Source organism: Physella acuta, unplaced genomic scaffold (assembly GCF_028476545.2).
Source record: "Physella acuta isolate Inbredline_101_S28 unplaced genomic scaffold, ASM2847654v3 ptg000591l, whole genome shotgun sequence".
In the NCBI taxonomy this organism is placed as follows: domain Eukaryota; kingdom Metazoa; phylum Mollusca; class Gastropoda; family Physidae; genus Physella; species Physella acuta.
Genome location: NW_026732110.1, coordinates 229,651 through 252,770, shown reverse-complemented (window position 1 = coordinate 252,770; position 23,120 = coordinate 229,651). Strand labels below are relative to the sequence as shown.

The window sequence follows — 23,120 nt, the reverse complement described above, 5'->3', positions numbered from 1 at the left end:
TGTGAGAGGTGTGTGGGGGTGTGGGAGGTGTGAGAGGGGTGTGGGGGTGTGGGAGGTGTGAGGGGGTAGTTAGATCACACGCACGAATGGAATGTCCAGATGTCCAGGTAAGAATTTTTGTTGCTGACATTTTCATCTTAGTCGGGAAGTGCTCACGTTAGTACTATCTGTGTCTATCATTGGTGGGTCCCACTTCTTCTGTAGTGGGTCCCACTTCTTTACCTTGTGTCCCACTTCTTCTGTAGTGGGTCCCACTTCTTTACCTTGTGTCCCACTTCTTCTGTAGTGGGCCCCACTTCTTCTGCACTGGGTCCCACTTCTTTTGTAGTGGGTCCCACTTCTTTACCTTGTGCGCTACTTCTTCTGTAGTGGGTCCCACTTCTTCTGCACTGGGTCCCACTTCTTTTGTAGTGGGTCTCACTTCTTTACAGTGTGTCCCACTTCTTCTGTAGTGGGTCTCACTTCTTTAATAGAGGGCCCCACTTTTTCAATCTTTCTTAAGGGGGGTCACAGAAATAGTGAAATCTACTTCACCTGCCACAGTGAGCGTCACGGACACGTGGATTAATGATGGATACGTGGATAAAAACTGATTTGCACTTGGTGGGATAGTTTCGACAGGTCATATTTAAACGGTGGATTGACTTTAGAATAAGTGGTGTTGTATCTATCAGTGGATTATATTTTAGTTGATCATTTCTTTGTTCATTATTCACCGATGAAGTATCTGCTAGTGGATTATTTGTTTGTATTGGTGTCGGATTATCCGTTGGTATTTAATTTGGTGTCGGATTATCCGTTGACTGAAACACCTGTTTGACATCGATACGAGGTACCATGTTTTGTTTTTTGCTGGTTTCTCAATGTATGTCCTAGATGAGTTTAGGTGTGTCCTAGTGTGTCCTGATGGGTCAGAATGTGTCTGGCGTGTCACGGTGTGTCACGGTGTGTCATGGTGTGTCACGGTGTGTTACGGTGTGTCTGGCGTGTCACGGTGTGTCACGGTGTGTCACGGTGTGTCACGGTGTGTCACGGTGTGTCACGGTGTGTCACGGTGTCTAGGTATGTCCTGGTCAGCTGTAGCTATCGTCATCTCCCCCACACCCCACCCCAACCCCCACACTCCACCCCAACCCCCACACCCCACCCCAACCCCCATACCCCACCCCACACCCCACCCCCACACCCCACCCCAACCCCACACCCCACCCCAACCCCCACACCCCAACCCCTGCATGATATCAATAACCTCGCTATGAATGTAACAAAAGCCATAATAGAATCCATTATTTGACGTTGTTGTCGGGCACATTTTTTGGCTAATGCATATTTAACTTGGGATATGAAGATGATAATAACAGTAGCCTAGATACAACAGTGGGAAGGTGAACGGCAGGACAGCTATACAGCTTTATTTGTCAGATATCATGACTGGCTAGCTAGAGATATCATGACTGGCTAGCTAGATATATCATGACTGGCTAGCTAGAGATATCATGACTGGCTAGCTAGATATATCATGACTGGCTAGCTAGAGATATCATGACTGGCTAGCTAGATATATCATGACTGGCTAGCTAGAGATATCACGACTGGCTAGCTAGATATATCATGACTGGCTAGCTAGACATATCATGACTGGCTAGCTAGATATATCATGACTAGCTAGCTAGAGATATCACTTTGGCTAGCTAGAGATATCATGACTGGCTAGCTAGAGATATCATGACTGACTAGCTAGAGATATCGTGATAGGCTAGCTAGAGATATCGTGACTGGCTAGCTAGATATATCATGACTGGCTAGCTAGAGATATCATGACTGACTAGCTAGAGATATCCTGGCTAGCTAGCTAGAGATATCATGACTGGCTAGCTAGAGATATCATAACTGGCTAGCTAGATATATCATGACTAGCTAGCTAGAGATATCACTTTGGCTAGCTAGAGATATCACTCTGGCTAGCTAGAAATATTATGACTGGCTAGCTAGAGATATCGTGACTGGCTAGCTAGAGATATCATGACTGACTAGCTGGAGATATCATGACTGACTAGCTGGAGATATCATGACTGACTAGCTAGAGATATCCTGGCTAGCTAGAGATATCGTGACTGGCTAGCTAGAGATATCATGACTGGCTAGCTAGAGATATCCTGGCTGGCTAGCTAGAGATATCGTGACTGGCTAGCTAGAGATATCCTGGCTGGCTAGCTAGAGATATCGTGACTGGCTAGCTAGAGATATCATGACTGGCTAGCTAGAGATATCCTGGCTGGCTAGCTAGAGATATCATGACTGGCTAGCTAGAGATATCATGACTGGCTAGCTAGAGATATCCTGGCTAGCTAGCTAGAGATATTATGACTGGCTAGCTAGAGATATCATGACTGGCTAGCTAGAGATATCATGACTAGCTAGCTAGAGATATCACTTTGGCTAGCTAGAGATATCACTCTGGCTAGCTAGAAATATTATGACTGGCTAGCTAGAGATATCGTGATAGGCTAGCTAGAGATATCATGACTGACTAGCTAGAGATATCGTGATAGGCTAGCTAGAGATATCATGACTGGCTAGCTAGAGATATCACTTTGGCTAGCTAGAGATATCGTGATAGGCTAGCTAGAGATATCATGACTGACTAGCTGGAGATATCATGACTGGCTAGCTAGAGATATCATGACTGGCTAGCTAGATATATCATGACTGGCTAGCTAGAGATATCATGACTGGCTAGCTAGAGATATCATGACTGGCTAGCTAGAGATATCATGACTGGCTAGCTAGAGATATCATGACTGACTAGCTAGATATATCATGACTGGCTAGCTAGAGATATCATGACTGACTAGCTAGAGATATCGTGACTGGCTAGCTAGAGATATCATGACTGGCTAGCTGTCTACGTAGGACAAAAGGTTCGCGTCACGTGGACAGCTCAGTTTGTGACGTGTTGCACCGTATGTCGTGACGTAGTTCACAAGCAAACCACGTGACTCATCTATTGTTGGACCGGCTGAAACAGTTCAATAACGGGAGTCACGTGCCCTTTAGTAAATGGCCGCCACAATTGTCAGGAGAATAGCAAGGTGCCAAAATTTTCACTCCACTCTTGTCGGGTCTCTGGACGGTTTGATTAGAGCGTTAATTACCAGCCAAGACATCCACCGTCATGGTTCATTGCACGTTTGATATCAGGGGACAATTATTTTGCTAACAGTCAGGGGACAAATATTGTGCCAACAGACAGGGGACAAATATTGTGCCAACAGTCAGAAGGTACAAATATTGTGCCAATAGTCAGGGGACAAATATTGTGCCAACAGTCATAAGGTACAAATATTGTGCCAATAGTCAGGGGACAAATATTGTGCCAACAGTCAGGGGACAAATATTGTGCCAACAATCAGGGGACAAATATTGTACCAATAGCCAGAAGGGACAAATATTGTGCCAATAGTCAGGGGACAAGTATTGTGCCAACAGTCAGGGGACAAATATTGTGCCAACAGTCATGGGACAAATATTGTACCAATAGCCAGAAGGGACAAATATTGTCCCAATAGTCAGGGGACAAATATTGTGCCAACAATCAGGGGACAAATATTGTACCAATAGCCAGAAGGGACAAATATTGTGCCAATAGTCAGAAGGTACAAATATTGTGCCAACAATCAGGGGACAAATATTGTGCCAACAGTCAGGACACAAATATTGTGCCAATAGTCAGAAGGTACAAATATTGTGCCAACAATCAGGGGACAAATATTGTGCCAACAGTCAGAAGGGACAAATATTGTGCCAATAGTCAGGGGACAAATATTGTGCCAACAGTCAGGGGACAAATATTGTGCCAATAGTCAGGGGACAAATATTGTGCCAACAGTCAGAAGGGACAAATATTGTGCCAATAGTCAGGGGACAAATATTGTGCCAATAGTCAGGGGACAAATATTGTGCTAACAGTCAGGGGACAAATATTGTCTCTCCTCACTAACAGTGTTGGGGATAGGGTTTTCTTCTATAAATGACGTACTCCTTTCCGAACCCCCCCCCCCTTCCGCCTACATTCTGATGACCGTTACATATCTTCACAAAATCCCCCCCCCCCCTCCCCTTTCACCTGGGAGTGTGACGCTTTTCTGGACGACCCCTAACATAATAAAACCATCTGAAGCTGTAAAGTGTTTAAAATATCTCCAAGTAACATCAGACAAGCTTCACCGCTGTATTTACCTGCATAGTCAGGAAACCATCGCTAGAGACTCGACACTTGTCAATTCGTCTATCTTTTGTGTCATAACCCATCCACCCTACAACCACTCCCTCCACCAACCCCCGCGTGTTTAAAAATACGGCTTTATCTTCCCCATCTAAGGTAGAATAAAAACCTTCCAATCCCAGCCGCCATCTTCCCAAAGTTCCCGGCTGTTGTAAGGAACTAATCTGATGTTTCCAGACTTTCATTTCCGGTCCTGGAGGCGGGGATTATCTCCCCTTTCTTTACCCGATCTGGTGGTGTAAACACGGCCGTCACGTGACTTGTGACGTCACCCTGGCCTAATCAGCGGTGTGATAGTCACGCTCCATTGATTACAGGGATCTTTACCCGGCACCGTGCCCCCTTCCCTCAGCTAAACCATGAACGTCGTAACAGAACAGACGAACGATTGGACGTCACATTGTGGGTCCACTGTCCCCGGGATTAGAGGGTACATCTTTCAGCTGAGTGATCTAGTCTGGTTAGTCTGGGTGTTGGGCTGGTAGGTTTATACAGATTTATACAGCAGGCATTGGGGACGACGACGACTCATTAATACATCACTTATTGTGTAGGGGTTTCTGTGTGTAAAGTTCTCGCATGCTATATCCACATTTACCACACACACACACCAAATTTCCATAATTACCACACACCCGAAATGTCATGTATTTGACACATCTCTCCTTACCACACACCCGAAATGTCATGTATTTGACACCTCTCTCTCACTATCTGGTTCATCCAAAGTCTCGATGAGAACCACCCACCTTGACCCCCACCCACCAAACATGACCCCCCTCCACCCACCCACCTTGACCCCCACCCACCAAACATGCCCCCCCTCCACCCACCCACCTTGACCCCCACCCACCAAACATGACCCCCCTCCACCCACCCACCAAACATGCCCCCCCTCCACCCACCCACCTTGACCCCCACCCACCAAACATGACCCCCCTCCACCCACCCACCAAACATGCCCCCCCCCTCCACCCACCCACCTTGACCCCCACCCACCAAACATGACCCCCCTCCACCCACCAACCAAACATGCCCCCCCCCTCCACCCACCCACCTTGACCCCCACCCACTAAACATGCCCCCCTCCACCCACCAACCAAACATGCCCCCCCTCCACCCACCCACCTTGACCCCCACCCACCAAACATGCCCCCCCTCCACCCACCAACCAAACATGCCCCCCCCTCCATCCACCCACCTTGACCCCCACCCACCAAACATGCCCCCCCCCCCCCCCTCCACCCACCTACCAAACATGACCCCCCCCTCCACCCACCCACCTTGACCCCTACCCACCAAACATGAACACCCCCCCCCCCCCCCCCCCTATCCCCCCACCTCTGCGGCAGACGGCATACATCAACCTACCTATGGAAGAAGTTATGACGTTGCTAATCCTGTGGGGAGTACATGAAAGAAGGGCCCGTAACTCCGATGACGTCATACGACATATGGAGTTACCGTTCATACTTACCTGTACCACAAGGTTACCTTAAAGTTGCTGAACGTATGAATCTCTGGTCGAAATATATTTTCGACATGTGAAAACACTAAGCTTTAGAAGACTAACTCTATAAAAGGTGCAAATTTACAAGGTACTATGCATACAATAGCCTGCCTTTGTTACTAATAAGAAAACATTTTTTACCTGGTGATTATTTTATTAACGACATTGTAAAACCGCCGTTACCTCAACATATGTCATCACAACTAATACAAAAGTAAATTCTGGTCTACAGTAGCAACAGATCATAGCCGCTACAAAGTTGAGTCAAAAGCAAACAGTCGGTTGTAACATTAGGTTCCACTAGCAATCTTAGTTGGGTCTAGCTTAAACCTGCGGTCCATACTACCATTAGCCCCTACCACCACTAGCCCCTACCACCACTAGCCCCTACCACCACTAGCCCACCACTAGCCCCTACCACCATTAGCCCACCATTAGCACCTACAACCACTATCCCCTACCACCACTAGTCCCACCCAATCCCCAAAACAAATGTACTTAGATTATCACAACGTCAATAATCTCTTTTGTTCTAGTCGTACAAACTAATCAATAAATGCATTCATTACTTAATTAATGCGCCACGTGAGGTATCAATTAGTCGCCTCTTTACCTACGCAACCCACACACTACACAACCTCACACACTACACAACCCCACACACTCCACAACCCCACAACACTACACACTCCACAACACTACACACTCCACAACCCCACACACTCCACAACCCCACACATTCCACAACCCCACACACTCCACAACCCCACAAACTCCGCAATCCCACACACTCCACAACCCCACACTCTCCACAACCCCACACTCCACAACCCCACACACTCCACAACCCCACACACTCCACAACCCCACACACTCCACAACCCCACACACTCCACAATCCCACACACTCCACAACCCCACACACTCCACAATCCCACACACTTCACAACCCCACACACTTCACAACCCCACACACCACTCCACATCCCCACACACTCCACAATCCCACAACCACACACACCCCACAACCCCACACACTCTACAACCCCACACACTCCACAACCCCACACGCTCCACAACCCCACACACTCCACAATCCCACACACTCCACAACCCCACACACTCCACAACCCCACACACTCCACAATACCACACACTCCACAACCCCACACACTCCACAACCCCACAACCACACACACCCCACAACCCCACACACTCCACAACCCTACACATGTTCTGACGTTGACAGTAGAATTGTCTATGTGAATGACGATCAAAACAGTAACATCACAATGTTGTCTGGTCATGTCTGTCTGATGTCAAATGTCTGTTTGACGTCATGCTGTTGTCTGTCTGATGTCTGAGTGTGTATTTTACTACACATCTGTATGTTTGTCTGATCGTATATTTTAGTACACATCTGTATGTATGTCTGAGTGTGTATTTTGCTGATGAACAGATGAATAAAAAAATTATGGGTATCGCTGAATAAATCAGACATTCTTATTCCTCATCCTGCCCCAGTCCCCCCCCCCCCCCCCCCCGTCCCCCGTCCCTCCCAGATATTTTTGAGCCGATGTCATTGTATGTTTTTAAAGAAAGAGGAAGAGCGACAGTAGATAGAATAGCGGGGACTGACAAAGGCTGATCCTTGACGTAGCTTTCATACACAAGATTCATTTTGTAATTCTATTTCTTGCAAGTCTAGACCAGGGTTACTGTAGGCCATGTCTAGGCCAGGGTTACTGCAGGCCAGGGTTACTGTAGGCTATGTCTAGGCCAGGGTTACTGCAGGCCAGGGTTACTGTAGGCCATGTCTAGGCCAGGGTTACTGTAGGCCATGTCTAGGCCAGGGTTACTGTAGGCCATGTCTAGGCCAGGGTTACTGCAGGCCAGGGTTACTGCAGGCCATGTCTAGGCCAGGGTTACTGTAGGCCATGTCTAGGCCAGGGTTACTGCAGGCCAGGGTTACTGTAGGCCATGTCTAGGCCAGGGTTACTGCAGGCCAGGGTTACTGTAGGCCATGTCTAGACCAGGGTTACTGCAGGCCATGTATAGGACATGACCTGCCGTCGTGTAGGGACTAGTGGCGTTGTGGCACCGTCGTGTAGGGGCGGGGACTAGTGGAGTTGTGGCACCGTCGTGTAGGGGCGGGGACTTGTGGGGCTGACGTTTGGCGGTCTCAGTACAAGGAGGTCGGTAGAGATCGACTGTTTCGACTGGTCGGATCTTGTCTAAATAGACAGGCGAGGTATCAGCATCAGTGTCTGCTAGTTAGAGTTACTGCTCGTGACGTAGTTCCGACTGTCGTTTGCGAGAATGGTACATCTGCCGTGAGTGTACGTGACGTCATTCCATATCTCACTAGATCGTCTGAGCGCCTCATGCACAAGTGATGTGAAATGTGAGCCTGTGATTCAACAAGATACATTTGTTACAGAAACATGTGAATTAAAAAAATATTGAACCAGAAACATTTTATTTAAGAAGGTGTTTCTTGACGTCATCTAACTCACACAATATCTGTTTAGACTATGCTTGCTATGGCCATACAGTCCCATATTTCACCGACTTTGTTTATTCCTTCTTTAGGGTTTACTAAAAACGTTTAATTACTTTGACGTCATCGCAATGGTCAGAAAAAATAATGTGTTTATCCTCACTGAGTGAAAACATATCTCACGCATTGTTTTCTGTGGGTAAACATTTAAAAAAATCAATTGTCTAAACTATCCGGGTTTAATTATCTAATTAAATTTTGCGATCGCTTGTAATTAAAGTGTAAATTAATTATTTTAATTCCCTTAAGAAATTTGTGACGTGTATTTTGTTTGTCCTCGCCTTCCATTGGTGGGTTTGATTTATGTGGGGCAAGATGGACGCCGTTTCTGGTTGGACGGCGGTTCCCCAACTTTTCATCGGTTACACATCCACACGTATGGCAACCACACAACCACACGTATGGCAACCACACAACCACACAACAACACGTATGGCAACCACACAACCACACGTATGGCAACCACACGTCTGGCAACCACACAACCACACGCCTGGCAACCACACGTCTGGCAACCACACAACCACACGTATGGCAACCACACGTCTGGCAACCACACAACCACACGCCTGGCAACCACACGTCTGGCAACCACACAACCACACGTATGGCAACCACACGCCTGGCAACCACACGTCTGGCAACCACACGTCTGGCAACCACACAACAACACGTATGGCAACCACACGCCTGGCAACCACACAACCACACGTCTGGCAACCACACAACCACACGTATGGCAACCACACGCCTGGCAACCACACAACCACACGCCTGGCAACCACACGTCTGGCAACCACACGTCTGGCAACCACACGTCTGGCAACCACACAACCACACGTATGGCAACCACACGTCTGGCAACCACACAACCACACGCCTGGCAACCACACGTCTGGCAACCACACAATAACACGTATGGCAACCACACAACCACACAACAACACGTATGGCAACCACACAACCACACAACAACACGTATGGCAACCACACATCCATACACCACACATCCACAAGCAGGGTTATAATTTACCAAAACTCATATGAAATGAAAAAGTTAACAAAACGATATACCGAGCGTTATAGTGAATGTTGTAAACTTTGAAGTTCCCGGTACATTCGGTCAGAACTTGGGAACCACTGGATGGGCTTATTACGTGTATCGTGTAGACATACGATGACATCCAGTTGACATTTGAGTGACATACCTTCGCGAGGGTGTTGTCATATGACGCTCAACGATCTGCAAACACACACACACACACACACACACACACGAGCACTTTGTAACCTCCCCTTGTGACGTCACCACACATGCAAATCAGCCCGTTGTGACGTCAGAAGGTGCACGTGTGTCTAGATTTGATGCAGACACCGGCCACGTGAAGGAGTTCAAATCCAGTGAGCTAATCATATCATTACACCCTGGCAGTGTAGGGGAGATCAGTTGCGATGATGTCGACCTTAAGTAAAGCTAAAAAATTGTTTGATACCGGCAATTAACCTAATTAGCCAACTTTTCAGTGAAGATTTCATTTCATCTTAACTTGGTAATTAAAAATTAAAAAATATTGATTGAATGTTTACGGTTATTTTAATGGTGTCAATTACCAACTAATTATGTAACTCGAACGGCTAATGGAGATGTTGTTTTAAGAAGGTGTGTGCATTATGCGGTGAACTCGTATCCATACAACATACCCATTTAGTTTTGTAAGAATTTTTCACCTGTTGAAATGTATGACCTCCTAGATTTTCCTTTCTGCCATATTTTTATTTACAATCACTACCGCATGTTTGATACAACATCAAAACATACTGAAGTAACTATAGCATTCTTGTTTTGTTCTGTTCAAATAGGCAAATAGTGTGTTTTAATGGTCTGAGAACATGTGCAATACATCACTTTGCCTTGAAGCTTGTGTAGACAGATTTGCTGCAGTACTCTGTCCACACATTTCACTTGTCTAGTTCTATTTATAGATTTTTATTTGGTTCAATTTATTCACTAAACTACATGATTTTCAGTTGATTGTAACTTCAGAGAAATGTATTCAACAATTCACACCAAGAAATTTTTAATAATTGGGAATTATTTCTATATAGTTATTTTTTTTTAAATGTTACTACCATTGATTTTATATTTAGCAAAAATGGAAGTAATGGTTTAAATTTAATGTGAACAATACATTTTTTAAAATTTGCTTGTTAAAATTGGCAACTGCGTTCATGCTGTTTATAATGTTAAATGATGTCTAGTTGTTGTGTTTTCAGTTTTGCTGCTTTGATATTTTGTTATTGGTATAGTCATTTAATTTTGCCCTATGCAATTGTTAGAGCTGTATTCAATTTCTAGATTTGAGTTTTCAAGTGAAAATAATGTAACCATTGAATGAATTTGTTTGGGAAGTCAATCCTAATATATAAATCCCCACGTTCGCACATCTCTCTCTCTCTCTCTCTCTCTCTCTCTCTCTGTCTGTCCGCAAAAAATTTTCGCCGGACATCACGTCAGAATCGGCAGTGATATATCGAGAACTTTTTACGGACTTTTGTTGAAAATAATATGTTAGATGTTTTAAATGTATAACCACAATTTTATTTAAAGAAGAAAAATAAAAAATAAAGGCGTATTCGAATGTAGAGAAACAGTATTATTTATGCAACCGGAAAAGCATTAATACATGTGAAAAAGAACGCATAAAACTGTGACGTCACTATTGCTTATACATTAACTAATGACGTCATCTGCCGTGTTTCGAATAAAAAGAAATGAACTATTTCATTCAAATTTGATTTAGATCTACGTACACTATGAAATGTATACAATACAATTTATCCGGCCTAAACTCATAAAATTTATTTTATGTATTTGGATTCTAGATCTAGATATTCTAGATCTAGACTAAATCTAAATCTAAATCTACGCAATAACTAGATCTAGACGTAGACGCTAAGATCTAGATTTAGACTCTAACTTCTCTAAAATCAATTCCAAAAATAAATTTCTATATTAGGACTAAACTATTTCAAGACTTATTTATTTTATACAAAATCTTTGTTTGGAACTGGCTAATTTGGGATAAAAAAATTAATTTGAAAGAATAGGCATATTCGTGTAAGTTAAGATTTTAAAATACGTATTTCATTCTCCGTATTTTATAAGGTGCCTAAATAGCGGAGATGTTAGTGTACATTAAACCACGCAGGTGGTGCGGGTTCGAGACACAGCAAGTCAACTTGGTTAATGAATTATTTTTTTATTATGCTCGGGCTAAACTTAAAAAAAAAATTCTTTTAGGAATCTAGATCTAGATTGTCGGGTGTCCGATAGGGCACTTTCCGGCGCCGCAGGCGCTTCAAATTTGGCAGGATCTTGCCTTGGGGCGACAGAACACGGGGGCCGGTTGGCCGAAAAGTCTACGATGAGGGGGTCAAAACTGACCTCGACTGACCGGTACCTTATATGAGCTATAAATCGAAAAAAAATGTCCACGGAAGAACCTCTTCATAACTCTTGAGGTCGTAGACCGACCAGCGGGCGAATTAATTAAGCATTCAAATTCTCAATGTTTTCGAAAGCCTAAGCGAAGCTGGGCAGCATGCCTAGTAGTTTATATATGGAGAGGCGCACTGCCCTAAACAGCAAAGTTTTTTTTTTAGTTTCTGTTGTAATGTGATATCAATCTTATTTATGACAGTGTACATCTGTTCAAATATTGTATTTGTTACTTTGCAAATTTGAATTAAATACTGAACTATTAAAATAAATTATTTTTTTTTAAATCCATAGAACACATGTATCATGTAACACATGTATTAAGGGTGGCGTCGAGCTGATCCACAACATATTATGTAACACATGGATTAGGGGTGGGGTGGAGTGTTGCACAACACTGCCTTTGATTTCAATTTTAAACTCCAACTTCCAAAAAGAGTTGGATTAATGCCTAGACATAAAGAACGTACATTCCTTCTGTTAACAAAATGCTGGCCGTACAGTTCTTGTAACTGAAGGCTACGAAATGAATTGCTCTAAATATACTCCGATATTTTGTCTTCAGTATGTAATGTCAAAGCTAGTGGTTGTCGTAATATAACAAAACCTTTGGAACTGGTGGGGTGGCGGGTTGTCTAAAAGATACGGGTGGCGGGTTGTCTAAAAGATGCGGGTGGGGGGTTGTCTTAAAGATGCGAATGGTGGGTTGTCTAAAAGATGCGGGTGGCGGGTTGTCTAAAAGATGCGGGTGGCGGGTTGTCTAAATGATGCGGGTGGCGGGTTGTCTAAAAGATGCGGGTGGCGGGTTGTCTAATTGATGCGGGTGGCGGGTTGTCTAAAAGATGCGGGTGGCGGGTTGTCTAAAAGATGCGGGTGGCGGGTTGTCTAAAAGATGCGGGTGGCGGGTTGTCTAAAAGATGCGGGTGCTTCAAGTACGTCGGGTCGAGAAAGGGGAGGGGGGGGGGGTCGATACAAAAGTTGTCGGCGCTTATAAGAGTTGTTGGCACTTGTAAAAGTTGTTGGCACTTGTAAAAGTTGTCGGCACTTGTAAAAGTTGTCGGCACTTGTAAAAGTTGTTGGCACTTGTAAAAGTTGTAGGCACTTGTAAAAGTTGTCGGCGCTTATAAAAGTTGTTGGCACTTGCAAACTTTTTCAAGGACTGTGAATTCTTAAGGTTTATCCGCAAACTTTGTAAACATGAGATTTGAAAAGAAACACATAACGAGAAGCAGGGGGGGGGGGGGGGGTGGGGAGCGTGGAGAGAAAATGACTTTCATCAGGTGAAATACGTCAGTGACCTCGCTATAAATCTCAGATCAAACACCTCGCCATTTACCTGGAACCTCTGCGTCATATCTCATTGTCTACCTGTGGCCTGCGTCATATCTCATTGTCTACCGGTGGCCTGCGTCATCACCTTTTGTCTACCTGTGGCCTGCGTCATCACCTTTTGTATACCTGCGGCCTACGTCACATCTTATTGTACACATGTAGCGTCACGTGGCATCAAATCATAACACCTAAGCATGGATATTTGCTGTCTATGGCGACCATACTGGTGATGTCCGCTAAACGTTATGTGGTTGCTTGATCGGACAGAGTGATGCGAAATGTGATTTAAGACCGGTCCGTTTTAATGGCATTGAAATATATTGGTGTGGTTAATATATACACACATACACGCGCTCACACACACGTTGGAAGTACTTTATTTTAAAATATGTTTTTATATCAAATCGTTGAAATATTTGTTTTATAGATCTACGTGTTAAAATGTGTGTTATGCCTTCAACATGAAATAGCTGCTGTTATGTACTCGAATTCCTGCATTGTCGATCTGCTTTTTTCTTACCGTATGCCGTTTGGGTTTAGTAAACGACCAACTTTTCTTATCGTATGCCGTTTGGGTTTAGTAAACGACCAACTTTTCTTATCGTATGCTGTTTGGGTTTAGTAAACGACCAACTTTTCTTACTGTGGGGGTTGTGGGGTGGGGGGGGGCTGGAGCATTAGCATGGTATTGAGATTGTGGGGTGGACGGTTGGAGCATAAGCATGGTGATATTTGTGGAAGAAGCTGATGAAGAAATTAATGGAAGAAGTTGATGTTAAGAAAACTTGAAGCAAGAAATAAAAAACGTGTGTCCTTGAGAAAACCGTGTTTTTAAAGTTTGACCGAAGTGGGAATTGCTGGAAAACTTTGTTTTTAAAATCTGACCGAAGTGGGAATTGCTGCCTGTAAAATCCACCATCAGTAGCGCCAGGCTCTAACTTAATTGAGATTTTTTGTCTGAAAATGTCAAGGACCGGCCTGCACTTGATGTGATGACAATTTTCTGTCGTGTGGGGAGCAGCATCTCACAGCGATTGTCTGCGTACGGCCACTAGAATTAACATCTGCAATCTGCTGGAGGAATTAACCCGCCTTTCTGTTAATTGGCAGGGAGGGGACTCGATCGTGTGACGGAAGGGCAGGGTCATATTAGCGGGGTCAACGGGTGGGGTCAACGGGTGGGGTCAACGGGTGGGGTCAGATGAGTGGGGTCACACTAGCGGGGTCAGACGGGTGGGGTCAACGGGTGGGGTCACACTAGCGGGGTCAGACGATGAGAGGGTCAGACGGGTGGGGTCAGACGGGTGGGGTCAGACGGGTGGGGTTAGACGGGTGGGGTTAGACGGGTGGGGTCAGACGATGAGAGGGTCAGACGGGTGGGGTCAGACGGGTGGGGTTAGACGGGTGGGGTTAAACGGGTGGGGTCAGACGGTGAAGGGGTCAGACGGGTGGGGTCAGACGGTGAAGGGGTCAGACGGGTGGGGTCAGACGGGTGGGGTCAGACGGGTGGGGTCAGACGGGTGGGGTCAGACGGTGAAGGGGTCAGACGGGTGGGGTCAGACGGGTGGGGTCAGACGGGTGGGGTCAGACGGGTGGGGTCAGACTGGTGGGGTCAGACGGGTGGGGTCAGACGGTGAAGGGGTCAGACGGGTGGGGTTAGACGGGTGGGGTTAGACGGGTGGGGTCAGACGGTGAAGGGGTCAGACGGTGAAGGGGTCAGACGGTGAAGGGGTCAGACGGTGAAGGGGTCAGACGGTGAAGGGGTCAGACGGGTGGGGTTAGACGGTTGGGGTCAGACGGTGAAGGGGTCAGACGGTGAAGGGGTCAGACGGGTGGGGTCAGACGGATGGGGTTAGACGGGTGGGGTCAGACGGTGAAGGGGTCAGACGGTGAAGGGGTCAGACGGGTGGGGTTAGACGGGTGGGGTCAGACGGGTGGGGTTAGACGGTGAAGGGGTCAGACGGGTGGGGTCAGACGGGTGGGGTCAGACGGGTGGGGTCACACTAGCGGGGTCAGACGGGTGGGGTCAGACGGGTGGGGTCAGATACAAAAAACTGAAGTCACGTGACTTGGGGTGGGATGTAGTCAGCCTGTGAGAATATTAAACTTGATATAAAACATCCATTTAACTTTGGCGGCCGTAGAAACTATCTGCTGTTCCATTCTTCCTCTAGCATCAGCTAGCTGGTCGTTTGTGGGTGTGTGGGAGCCACCAAATAGTGTGGGTGCGCGGGAGCCGGCAAATCTGTGGGTGTGTGAGAGCCACCAAGCTGTATGGGTGTGACCCTGCAAACTGTGTGGGTGTGTGGGAGCCACCAAATTGTGTGGGTGTGTGTGTGACACGTTAGCCTGGTTAGATAAAGCTTGACGTGTTTTACAGATGTAAATTGTGTTGATGTAGCAACCATAGAGCAATCGACCAGTGGATCGATGTGATTGGAACTAGATTTACAGCTGTTGTGTAATCTGATAGACGTCATCAAACTGTGTGTTTGGTGACATTGACGTCATCAAATTGTGTGTTTGGTTAGTACATCAAACACTCGAACAATTTGCTCAGCTTTCAAGCAATGGCTGGTTGCTCCATCATGGGGGGGGGGGGGGGTATCAACAGCCAGTGTTGGAGATTGTATTGTTGGCACGCCATGTCGTATTTCATGCTAGATCTGGGACTCTAGCGGACTGGACACGATGTGGTGGGGGTAGTTATTTTAAGAAATCTTTTTAGTCTTATAAAAACGTATGTGCTCATACGAATTTAATTATGTGATTTCTATATCACTCTATGACACACAGGTTGTATTTTATCTCAAAAATATTTCAGTTGACTCAACAATGTTTAAAATAACAACATCCAAAGTAATTGGTTGTTTTTAATGAGAGCATCATCGTTAGACAATTTTAGGAATTCCCAAAAAATTGTTCAACTCCTTTTGATTAACAGCAAAGAGCACTACACATTAAAAATAAACTTTTCAAAAGCCTCGAAACAAAATTTACTCTAAATGTTTATACAAGAGAAATGTGATCTTAATTATCTAGCTCATTTAAGTTTGTATATTATAGAAAGTGATACTATCACAGAATGTTACCGTTATGATCGGTCGGATATACAACAGTAAACAGAAATATGGCCACAGTGAGAAACTATCTCAAGTTCTCTGAATTAGCGTATTTAATTTTTACTTTCTCGTATATACGAAGTAGGGCCTATAGAGAAAGTATTGTAATCGTGCAAAAAAAGCAAAAATCGAGATTTTTACAAATCTCGACGTTTTACACCTCACAGATACAGAAAAACATAATTTTGCAATATTGTCCGTATGTCTGTGTGTCTGTGTGTGTGTGTGTGTGTGTGTGTGTGTAAACACGATAACTTGAGTACCGTTACAGCTAGGTTGATGAAATTTCATATATAAGTATTTTATCAAAATCGTAGATCCTGTTCAACTTTTGAGCGATTTCCGATAACCGGAAGTGGTACTTTTTCTACTTTGAATTTTTCAAAAGCCTATAACTTGAGTACTATTTCAGATAGATAAAGGAAATTTCAAATGTAAGTGAAAGATCTAATTCTCTACCTTCTGTCAAATTTTGAGTAATTTCCGTGGACCGGAAGTACTAATTTACGCTATTTCCGATTTCTCAAAAAACGCATGTAAATTTATAAAGTACTAATAATATTGCGCACTATTATGCACATTTTATTTTGGCGTTCGCTTGGTGCGCAATTCTTTTTTCTATGAGATTCTATTCTATTTTTTAAAAGTTTAAGTAATTAAAATCATGTCTATATTCCAAGTTATATAAGAATATTCGAGAAAGTTTATGGGAGATCACTCCCGGTTTATTTACATACATTCTTAAATTCTTAAAATATTACATATGAAATTTTAAAAGGTTTAGTAAAAAATCTGGCCATTGAGACCAAAGACCCACGCAAAGATTGCCGTCCATCTCAAGAAAAACAATCGGCTCCCTCACAAAATCCTGGCAGAGTCAGATATCAAAGGGTTAACACTAACCAGCCGTCCAGTTGAAGAAATTTAGAAAACATTGAACCACTGACAGAACCAACCACTAGTGACGTAGCTACTGCCATAAGACGAGAGTCTGTCGAGCGTTTTTGGACGTGTCAAATCTGTGAGTCCAACATTTCATGTCCGTGCATCTATTGACCACACGGGCAGATAGAGACGGAAGGACACACGGACAGATAGAGACGGAAGGACACACGGGCAGATACAGACGGAAAGACACACGGGCAGATACAGACGGAAGGACACGCGGACAGATAGAGACGGAAGGACACACGGGCAGATAGAGACGGAAGGACACACGGGCAGATAGGGACGGAAGGACACCCGGACAGATAGAGACGGAAGGACACACGGACAGATAGAGACGGAAAGCACACGGGCAGATAGAGACGGAAGGACACACGGGCAGAAAGAGACGGAAGGACACAGACAGATAGAGACGGAAGGACACAGACAGAGACGGAAGGACACACGGACAGATAGAGACGGAAGGACACACGGACAGATAGAGACGGAAAGACACACGGACAGATACAGACGGAAGGACACACGGGCAGATAGAGACGGAAGGACACCCGGACAGATAGAGACGGAAGGACACGCAGATAGAGACGGAAGGACACGCAGATAGAGACGGAAGGACACACAGACGGAAGGAAATTGGGGGAAACAGTAAATCAATTTTCTCTCCAGAAAACTCAATTGTCTGCTGCAGTTTCACATTGGAAATAAAGCTATCGATAAAATCACGTGGTACATGCTTCTGGTGTAGCCACAGGTTATATATAGGGTAGCTACAGGTTATATATAGGGTAGCTACAGGTTATATATATAGGGTAGCTACAGGTTATATATAGGGTAGCTACAGGTTATATATAGGGTAGCTACAGGCTATATATATGGTAGCTACAGGTTATATATAGGGTAGCTACAGGTTATATATATAGGGTAGCTACAGGTTATATATAGGGTAGCTACAGGTTATATATAGGGTAGCTACAGGTTATATATAGGGTAGCCACAGGTTATATATAGGGTAGCTACAGGTTATATATAGGGTAGCTACAGGTTATATGTAGGGCAGCTACAGGTTATATATAGGGTAGCTACAGGTTAAGTGGGGGGGTGTAGCCTTAGGTTATTTGTGGGTAGCCAAAGGTTATCTGTGGGTAGCCATAGATTATCAATGTGTAGCCATAGGTTACATATAAGAAAGCCACTGGTTAATTGGGGGGCAGGCTCAGGTTATATGACGGTAGCCACAGACTATATGGGGGTAGCCAATGGTTATATAGAGGTAGCCACTCGGATGTAGGTCTTTAGATCTAGTATCTCTCAGTCAAATGTATTTTAAATAAAATCATTACAAACGTTTGTCTAGCTATACAAGACACAATTGGGCCCTTGTTGACAACTGTTTAATAGGAAATATGAAAGTATTGATTTGTATAGACAAAAGTAGGTGACAGATGTATGGATCTCTGATCACGTGACACATGTGGTGGATTGTGTGTGGGTGCGATTGAGGTGGTGGGTTGTGTGAGGGTGTATTTGAGGTGGGGGATTGTGTTGGCGTGACTGAGGTGGTGGATTGTGTGGGAAGGTGAGTGATTGAGGTGGGGGATTGTGTGTGATTGAGTAAGAGAGTCGATTGTTTACCAAACTCTCACGAACGTTTCTGATCTCACGTTTAAACTTTAAAAAAATTGCACCGATGTTTTCTATCTTTGTTGTCAATGTTTTCTATCTTTGTTGTCAATGTTTTCTGTCTTTGTTGTCAATGTTTTCTATCTTTGTTGTCAATGTTTTCTGTCTTTGTTGTCAATGTTTTCTATCTTTGTTGTCAATGTTTTCTATCTTTGTTGTCAATGTTTTCTATCTTTGTTGTCAATTCAATTTTAAACAAGCATTAAGTTTGTTCCCATTATTTATGGTATCGGTACAGTTGCAGTAACCAACACAATACTATCTAGACTAGACCGGTACAGTTGCTGGAACTAACACAATACTATCTAGACTAGACCGGTACAGTTGCTGGAACTAACACAATACAATCTAGACTAGACCAGTACAGTTGCTGGAACTAACACAATACAATCTAGACTAGACCGGTACAGTTGCTGGAACTAACACAATACAATCTAGACTAGACCAGTACAGTTGCTGGAACTAACACAATACAATCTAGACTAGACCGGTACAGTTGCTTTAACCAACACAATACTATCTAGACCGCAGATACATGTGAATCGTTTCTCAACCAACTGATCTCCACTAGCATTACATAAAGCTGCCAACCACATCCGTTCTGTAAACTTGAGCTTACTGCTGTCCATAAAAATTGAAACATCCGTTTAGTAAACTTGAGCTTACTGCTGTCAGGAGAAATTGAAATAAAAATACAACCCCTACAGCCATTCATCTTTAAAACGTGCTAGCAGTTCTAAGATGATCAAAGATATTTTATTTTAAAAACTTCTAAGTTTGCTAAACCCTGTTGATTGTACTTTAAAGGGAAAGAATTAGATATCTGAAGTATACCGGCAGAGTTATCCTTTAACTGTGGATATTGCAAAAAATTGGGGACATGTTTGAGTTTAGCGTCTTTTTGTTGAGTGAGCTAAATACATCGGCCACTAGTAAACACCTGATTAGGTAACTACACGCTGCCACCATTGAACTACCTGCCCAGGTAAACACACTGCCACCATTGAACTACCTGCCCAGGTAAACACACTGCCAACATTGAACTACCTGCCCAGGTAAACACACTGCCAACATTGAACTACCTGCCCAGGTAAACACACTGCCACCATTGAACTACCTGCCCAGGTAAACACAATGCCACCATTGAACTACCTGCCCAGGTAAACACACTGCCACCATTGAACTACCTGCCCAGGTAAACACAATGCCACCATTGAACTACCTGCCCAGGTAAACACACTGCCACCATTGAACTACCGGCCCAGGTAAACACACTGCCACATTGATCGACCTGCCCAGGTAAACACACTGCCACCATTGAACTACCTGCCCAGGTAAACACAATGCCACCATTGAACTACCTGCCCAGGTAAACACACTGCCACACTGAACTACCTGCCCAGGTAAACACACTGCCACAGTGTATTACCTGCACAGGTAAACACACTGCCACCATTGAACTACCTGCCCAGGTAAACACACTGCCACATTGATCTACCTGCCCAGGTAAACACACTGCCATCATTGAACTACCTGCCCAGGTAAACACACTGCCACATTGATCTACCTGCCCAGGTAAACACAATGCCACCATTGAACTACCTGCACAGGTAAACACAATGCCACCATTGAACTACCTGCCCAGGTAAACACACTGCCACACTGAACTACCTGCCCAGGTAAACACACTGCCACAGTGTATTACCTGCACAGGTAAACACACTGCCACCATTGAACTACCTGCCCAGGTAAACACACTGCCACATTGATCTACCTGCCCAGGTAAACACACTGCCATCATTGAACTACCTGCCCAGGTAAACACACTGCCACATTGATCTACCTGCCCAGGTAAACACAATGCCACCATTGAACTACCTGCACAGGTAAACACAATGCCACCATTGAACTACCTGCTCAGGTCACACTGCCACCATTGAACTACCTGCCCAGGTAAACACACTGCCACCATTGAACTACCTGCACAGGTAAACACACTGCCACCATTGAACTACCTGCACAGGTAAACACACTGCCACCATTGAACTACCTGCTCAGGTCAACACACTGCCACCATTGAACTACCTGCACAGGTAAACACACAGCCACCATTGAACTACCTGCACAGGTAAACACACAGCCACCATTGAACTACCTGCACAGGTAAACACAATGCCACCATTGAACTACCTGCTCAGGTAAACACACTGAAACCATTAAACTACCTGCCCAGGTAAACACACTGCCACCATTGAACAACCTGTACAGGTAAACACACTGCCACACTGAACTACCTGCCCAGGTAAACACACTGCCACCATTGAACTACCTGCACAGGTAAACACACTGCCACCATTGAACTACCTGCCCAGGTAAACACACTGCCACCATTGAACAACCTGTACAGGTAAACACACTGCCACACTGAACTACCTGCCCAGGTAAACACACTGCCACCATTGAACTACCTGCCCAGGTAAACACACGTGCAACAACCTGAACTATTGAAACTTAAATGGTGAGTATTTATAAGAGAATAGCCATGGGCTAATCTCCCGGTTAAGCTTGCTCTTGAAATATTAATCTTTTAAGCTTGTTCTTAAAGGGTTAATGCCCCAAGCTTAACATGAAAGGGTTAACCCCTCAGCCTGCTCTTGGATTGCTATATCTAAGACTGGCAGTAACCACGTGACCGCCAGGAAGTTGTGCCAGATAGTCTGCTGCGCATGACAGGCAACAGTGGGACGGTGGTCTGTGTAGCCGGACACTCCGGCCGTGGCGGCCATTAGAGGCTGATCACCTACAGCACACGGGAGTCACGTGATGTTTGTTTGTATCGTAGGGAAACCACTGGCCGGGTGGTAGCACTATCGTGTTTTGATAACGCCGGAAGTGATATCATCTGTTGAATCAACCGGAAGCTGCGTTGTTTGAAAACACCGGAAGTTGTCAGATTTTGACAGCAAAATAATGAGAAATGTTGTGGAATCGAGGCGCATGCCATAGAAATGCGCATCATGATTGGACCGCTTCACATGCGTAGATGTTTCAACCCAGTTTAAATGGTGAGGTTCTAAAGGTGCATCTCACAAGACACACACGACCGTTTGAAGTAGACAGCACGCAGTATACGACTTTTGTGGTATTTAAAGCTTGTTGTACCTTTGGGCTTCCATATGTGTCTTCACAAATAAAAACTACACTAAGCCCACACCACATGAACTGCACTAAGCCCACACCACATGAACTGCACTAAGCCCACACCACACTAAGCCCACACCACACTAAGCCCACACCACACTAAGCCCACACCACACTAAGCCCACACCACACTAAGCCCACACCACACTAAGCCCACACCACACTAAGCCCACACCCCACTAAGCCAACACCACATGAACCACACCAAGCCCCACTAAGTTCTGCTGGTTGTAAAATCGATTATTTCAGACGACAGTTTTTTTAAAGGACGACATCGTGTGACGTCATGCCCAAACAATTACTGGGGGTGGGGGGGATGGAGAAATGTCGTGATGACGTCAGTATGGAGTAGAGTTTCTCTTGCCGAAAAAAGTTTTACCCCGTTAGTGCGTCAAGAGACGGGTTGACAAACTTGTAGAGAGGTTCTGTCTAGGGGTGGGTGGGGGTGAAGGGGGGGGGGGGTCTGTCTGTGATTGGCTAGTGGTGAAGGGTGGTAGAAAAGAGGTGTTGGGTGTTCTGTCTATGGTTTTGTGGGTAGAAGAAAGTTTTTTGCTAGAGATCTCTTATAAATGGTTTTTAAACACAGGGAAAAGTTCGTGGTTGTAAAACTTCTAGAATATTCTAATGTTCTGTTTCTATGGTAATCGTGCCTCGAGGTCCGAGCATTGAACTATGATCGATACTGAAAGCCTGATTGAATGCTTAAACTCTGCTGGGGTTGGGTTCAGGTGTTTAAGTCAGCTGCGACTCGGGTTTAAGTATTAAGTCAATTGTCACCATTTCAATTCCTCTGAGCGCGCGTGATGTAACTCACTCAAACACGGATGTGTGCACACCACGTGACCTTGATTAAATCGAAACGTCCTCATTACATTGTCGTGACATGACATTCGTTATATTGTCGTGACATGACATTTGTTACATTGTCGTGACATGACATTTGTTACATTGTCGTGACATGACATTTGTTACATTGTCGTGACATG

The 23,120-nt window shown here is 44.9% G+C and overlaps 1 protein-coding gene across 3 annotated transcripts in view; it reads left to right on the top strand.

Annotated features, from left to right (window-relative positions):
* The window catches only part of LOC131947288 (uncharacterized), an 82,006-nt gene that overhangs the window by 5,475 nt on the left and 53,411 nt on the right, over positions 1-23,120 (top strand). Inside the window, exon 1 of one of the 3 annotated variants that reach the window (XM_059308457.1) lies at positions 63-107. The exons of the other annotated variants lie outside the window; for them this stretch is intronic. The gene's annotated coding sequence lies outside the window, so the exon portion shown is untranslated. Of the gene's footprint in view, positions 1-62; positions 108-23,120 lie in introns of those variants that run through there. 3 annotated transcript variants of the gene reach the window in all.